The sequence below is a fragment of the Zerene cesonia genome, chromosome 12 (assembly GCF_012273895.1).
Source record: "Zerene cesonia ecotype Mississippi chromosome 12, Zerene_cesonia_1.1, whole genome shotgun sequence".
Taxonomy (NCBI): domain Eukaryota; kingdom Metazoa; phylum Arthropoda; class Insecta; order Lepidoptera; family Pieridae; genus Zerene; species Zerene cesonia.
In genome coordinates this window covers 6,286,646-6,292,798 of record NC_052113.1, presented here as the reverse complement: position 1 = coordinate 6,292,798, position 6,153 = coordinate 6,286,646, and the positions used below count along the sequence as shown (strand labels likewise).

At 31.2% G+C, this 6,153-nt stretch overlaps 2 non-coding genes across 2 annotated transcripts; one reads left to right on the top strand and one right to left on the bottom strand.

Annotated features, from left to right (window-relative positions):
• The first annotated feature begins 3,790 nt into the window (after positions 1-3,790).
• Trnag-gcc lies at positions 3,791-3,861 on the top strand. Its single transcript has one exon. It is a non-coding gene; the product is annotated as a tRNA-Gly (tRNA).
• A 307-nt stretch (positions 3,862-4,168) lies between these two features.
• Positions 4,169-4,241, bottom strand: Trnaf-gaa. The gene has a single exon. It is a non-coding gene; the product is annotated as a tRNA-Phe (tRNA).
• Between the last annotated feature and the right edge of the window lie 1,912 nt (positions 4,242-6,153).

Below are 6,153 nucleotides of genomic sequence, written 5' to 3'. Positions count from 1 at the left end.
CAGGGTTAATTGAAAACACTCAAAGAACACAAGGAGGTTATGATGGAGCTGAGAATAGAAATTTGTCCACACTGATAGAATCGAAAATACTGGTAAATTTTGGCAAATATCAGCTATTATGTTCTGTGAGCTTTGATACTCACGAAATATGTGAAAGAAACCTAATAATTGTTTTTTTTTGTTTTTGCTGTAGGTAAGTCAACAACGCCCAGGTATTATATTTCATTCATTTTTATTTTAGTTATTAGTTGTTATGATTGCGTCATTATCACTTCAAAGTTATCATTTTTTGAACACTAAAGAAACGAACGAGTAACACCTCGGAGGTTGTATTAAAATTCAGGATCAAGACTCCCGAAAGATGGCAGTAAAACTATAAAGTATAATGTGAATCTCATTATAATAGTAGGACGTAGCTATTTGACAATTATATTTATATAAAGGTATAATGACTTAAACCTATGTATCTAAAGTGAGTATTTACATTATACTAGCTGGTGCCCGCGACTTCGTTCGCGTCAACTTTAAACGTTAACAAAATGGAGGAAAGACTACGTTACTGAGTTTTACTATTTTGGAAAAAAAAATGTACAGAGACTATTTTTACTTTCTTATAATATGTGAGCATAGATATGCGTAAACCCAATGTACAACAAATAATATAAAAGAACATCGTGATTTACCTTTTGTCACTGAGAAAAAAAGGTATATTTAAACATGTATACACATCTGACAACTGGAATGAATCCTGCTGCCGGATCTTATACGTAGGTTCAATTAGTATTTGGGTTGGGCTCTTGGGTGCGTCCTCAAACATATAGTATAATGTCTATACATTAAACAACCTTGCTTCAATGCCCTCAATAAACATCAATGTTCATTTTTAGACGGTCAGCAAAACTGTGTATTCATTTGCCGTGTGTTATTTTATGTATAAACGTCCTTGATACCTGTAAAGATAAACACGAACATTTCCTATATTATGTATTACCTTAAAAGGTCACTCACTAGGGGAAATAACTTTTACGACCGAATATTTTCTTAGGTTAGGCAACTTTGATGGCTTTTTGTCTGATATTTTAGGGTTCCGTACCTAAAGGAAAAAACGGGACGTTGACACAGTTATAAATTGGATGGTGATCAATTTATTTTGCAGTTACTCTTTAGCTTTGTACGTAACCTTTAGTGCCGCGAGCCCGACCTGCATTTTTATTTTTTAATAATGAGAAAGTCACGCGATCACGCACAAATAGGATCTTGTAGGGCTTTCCCTGTCACTGTCAACACTGTTACTAAAATAAATTTCACTTATAACTATTAATCATTCAAGTTTATAAGACTGATAACTTGCTGAATGGCCCAATTTGTGCTGAGCCGGCCCGAGCTGGACTCTCACGTGACATACCTACCACAGATAACATTATACTATTCACCTACTCATTAATATTTAGCTTGTAATTGGTAAATTGTAAAAATTTCTTCAACTACACCTTTGCGTGACAAACCTTTTGAGTATTTCCTGTATGGCTAATATACAGCTAAAAAGAGTATTTTAAAATACGGAAGTTCTTCATGAACGAATAGAATGTAAACAGTACATTCTATTCGCTCGTCATATATATTTAGTTACATATTTACCTGAGTTTATGATGTAAATAATTATTTTTAATAAAATCCCAAACCACCTTTAAACTGTCAGAACTAGAGCAAATTATAGCGGGACCCAATGACAAGTAACAGCTTTTATCTAAATATTAAAACAATCATCAAAAAAATCAAAATTTGTTCAAGATTATTTTAGAAAATAAAAAAGGTAACAAACACAAAAAGGCAAATTGAGAACCTTCTTCTTTTTTTGAACTTGGTTAAATAGTGCATGCAGTGCAGTGCATGCATAAATAAATATAGGTATAGTTTACGAAAAATGTGAATTTTTTTAAAGACACAAATATCATGGAAATCATGTTATCCTGCACATATACATTATACTTATGTGTATATGTGGACCTAAATCAATTCTATGGCGACATATCAAGCAAGTCAGGTTATGGAAACTGATATACAAATAAGAAAAGTATTAAAAGCAGAATCATGTAAATCATTGTTTAAACAAAACTTTATCCTGTTAATTCATTATGTTTTTAGTTTCTTAGCTCGCTCTCTCGATTCTAATTATACATTTATTTATAAAGATTTAGTCTAGCTCGCTTGTTTATGTGACCTGTTCAGAGGTATTTCACCGAGAGGTCGAAATAAAAATTAGAGGTAACTGACCTGACGAAGAAAAATAGTTTATAAAGAATAGTGATCTCGCAAAAAATCGTTGAATCTTTCATCGCTATAAAACTCAAACAAGTTTAATCGTATATTGTGGTTATAAATCCATAAATCATTATTCAATAGTTTGATATATATTTTATAAGGTCAAAGACTTTTTAAATGTAAGTTTTGGAAGATTTTTTCAGTCATTTAAAGTTTCTATCACCATCTCTATGGATCTCGATGTAACTTATATAACAATATAATCAATAAATTAAACGCGGTAATCTTTATTAAACGTCCTCAGGAATCATAAAAATAATAGTGGATAGGAGTCCAGATTCGTAAGAATTTCGAAAGAGATAAAAAATTATATACTTACCTACTGAAATTATAAATATTTTACAAAGAAACCACGTAGCTTCATACAGATAATCAAAAGGTTATATTAAACTGTGATCCGATAAACTCATTTTGCACACTTCTTTAAGTATTGTTCTCTGAAGTGGTAAATAAAACTTAACGGTTTTGTACTCATAAAATGCAATAAAAATCGTCGTAACATAAATCTTTGTTTGGTTTGTGATATATTTTTAACTACATGTCAGTAGACACTTATAAGTGAGTATAATTAATTAAGCTTTAATGAAATAACTAAATAAGATTAATTAATAACTTATACATTGATCAAGTATCATGAATTGTGAAAACTAAGATAATATTGCTAAATTACATAACTATTAAAATGATCAAAATATAAATTCGATTAATACTCATTCATTATAAAATAATACTATATGTAACACAAATCGAAAAATGAATGAGTAACCATTCTACAAAATAATTCTTCTAAAACAGTAGCTTACGGTCTTCGACATGCCTCGCGTGTAGGTTATTTTTGTGAAGTACCTAGTACCTACTATGTATGGACGTTTGAATTAAATATGTATATATGTATCTACTATACATATATAATATGTTATTTTTATCAAGGTCTATAGATATATCGACAATCAATATTCTCGTGATGTCATCTTCCACAAAAACTACGACATTGTTTGCGATCCTCTGTCAACGAACTTGTCAAATCGCAACTTTAAGCTTAGGATTTAGGATCATGCCCGCATGGTTCAAATGCCTCTACCAGAAAATATTTAAATAATCTGGTAGGTACTAATGCAATTGCTTTCGATTAATCAGTTTTAATTATGTAAGTCAAGTCCGAACAGAGATAGACTAAGCCCTGTGAAAGAATGTTCGTAAAGAAAACAATACTGAATACTTCATGCAAGTGTAATAGAAAAATGCAATATTACGCGATAATGCGAAGTGCACAATACACATAAGAGAAGCCTAGGGTGAATATCTAACGTGTTTTTAATATGTAAAAATAAAAATAATGTAAATTACTCATTAAGATGGGTATGTTAAATAAAATATATTTATTATTGACTTATATTGTATAAACTATTATATATTATTTAATTGACGTGTATGGTAAATATTGCATAAATTCAGTAATTTAATGTAAGCATCGGTGGTTCAGTGGTAGAATGCTCGCCTGCCACGCGGGCGGCCCGGGTTCGATTCCCGGCCGATGCAAAATTTTTTTTTTAACAATTTATTAAAATGTATCTATTGCTTTTTATATTTAGATTCTGATTTTATTTACATTTTTTTACGTGTGTTTATATTTTAGTTTATAGATTTGATCATTGTAAACATTGTAAAATATAAGACAGATTTAGTTATGTACAAGACTTTAAAGAGATACAATTTTGAGGAAATATATTTATATTTTAAATAATATATAAGTATAATATATATACTGTATAATTAAATAAATTATTATTATGTATTAACAATAATATGATATTAAAGTTAAATATCTAGTTACAAAAAAGGCAATTGCCGAAACCCGGGATTGAACCGGGGACCTTTAGATCTTCAGTCTAACGCTCTCCCAACTGAGCTATTTCGGCGACGATATCATCTTTAAAAAAATATCATGTATTTTAAGTAAAAATTTAAAGTATATCTTATACCTTTAAACGAGCAACTCTATATATATAATTGGAATCTCGGAATCGGCTCCAACGATATAATTGGAATCTCGGAATCGGCTCCAACGATTTTCATGAAATTTAGTATATAGGGTGTTTCGGGGGCGATAAATCGATCTAGCTAGAATTTTTTTTTAGAAAATGTCATATTCGTGTTTTATCGACTTAAACTTACTTGCGTTTGATTAGTCCCAATTTATTATGATTCTTCCTGACATCTATTGGCGAATAATAATACTATAAATGCGAAAGTTTGTGAGGATGGATGCATATGTATGCGTGCGTCTGTTACTCTTTAACGCAAAAACTACTGAACCGATTGCAATGAAATTTGCTTCGTAGATAGCTGGACAACTGAAATAACACATAGGCACTTTTTATACCCATATTCCTACGGGATACGGACTTACGCGGTTTCGACCGCGGGTCACAGCTAGTTACAATTAAAATACATTATTCAGTTGTATATATTACTCGAGTATGAACTGTTTTAGTCGTCAATATTATATATTATTTTAATTATGCATATTTGTTACAAAAACTTTTGCTCATACTGCCATCTACGCAATGAGTTTTAAACCACAACATGGAAATGATTATTAAGTCATGACCATGTTTGCTTAAAAGGTTAGTCATTAGCTGTTAGATGGCGCTAATTCAGAATGTTCACAGGTTCCTCTATATTTATTTTATCCTGAATAAATAATTTGCTGTTGGAAACTCATGAGGATTAGGACTTTTCGAAGAATTGATGTACGTTTGTTTATTTTTATTAATTATGTATTATTTTTTCTGTGCGTGTGTTTGTTATTGGACGCCCATAAACCTTGAACCGATTTTAAGTAATTTTTATTTGTCTCTAGGTGGACTCCAGCACATCATTGAGAAAAAGCTCGTATTGTATATTATGTTATTAAAATACTTTACTTTTAAATAATTAATGAGTACCTACGTACCTTGATACTCAGTCTTCTACTATAATCAGATAAAACAAATCGAAGTCTGCTAATGAGCTTTAAACTTAACTCTCTTTATAATGCTAGTAATCCACTCTAACGTAATGGCAGCACGTTCTTCAAAATAATACGAATGTGAAATAAGTGGCCTTTCTTAATGATGTATTTTGTAAGAAAAATTTCGGAAACAAGATCGAGCTATTCAGTCTGCTATCATAAAGTTTTCCTTAAAGTCTAAATCATTACTATACAGCGATTTCAATTCTAAAGTAATCGTTATTTAATAAAAATTTATATAGAAGGATTTTTCTGATAGTTATAATAAAGCCTATATTTATTAACATCTTTGCGTACACGTAAAAAGCAACAGCAACCAATGTAGATGAAATTTAGTTATATGTACTATAGTTAACTTTAATTAACTTCTATGTGCACTCAGATTTAATGGATCGTAATCTTTGACCAAACGAGAAGGTAGCTAAGTAATAAATTTCACATAATAAAGTGTTCACATTAAAGAATGTATTGTAATGCTATTTGGTGGACGTTCCATGTACCCGGACGAAGCGGTTCGATTCCACATTTTTTATTCGAACCGCAAGGGATTGGAACATGCTTCCTGAGTCGGTGTTCCCCGACGAGTACAATCTGGAGGTCTTCAAAAGAAGAGTGAACAGGTACCTTATAGGGAAGCGCGTTCCAGATTAGCACACATCAGCTTTCCATCAGGCGAGATCGTGGTCAAGCGCTGCCCTATTACAGATAAAAAAAATACCCCAATTAGTTCAAAGGTTAGTTTGTAGGTGTAACCACCAAGAGAACTTGGATCGCAGTTTCGAATCCGGTAATCGTATGAAGAAAATCGATCAGTAAGA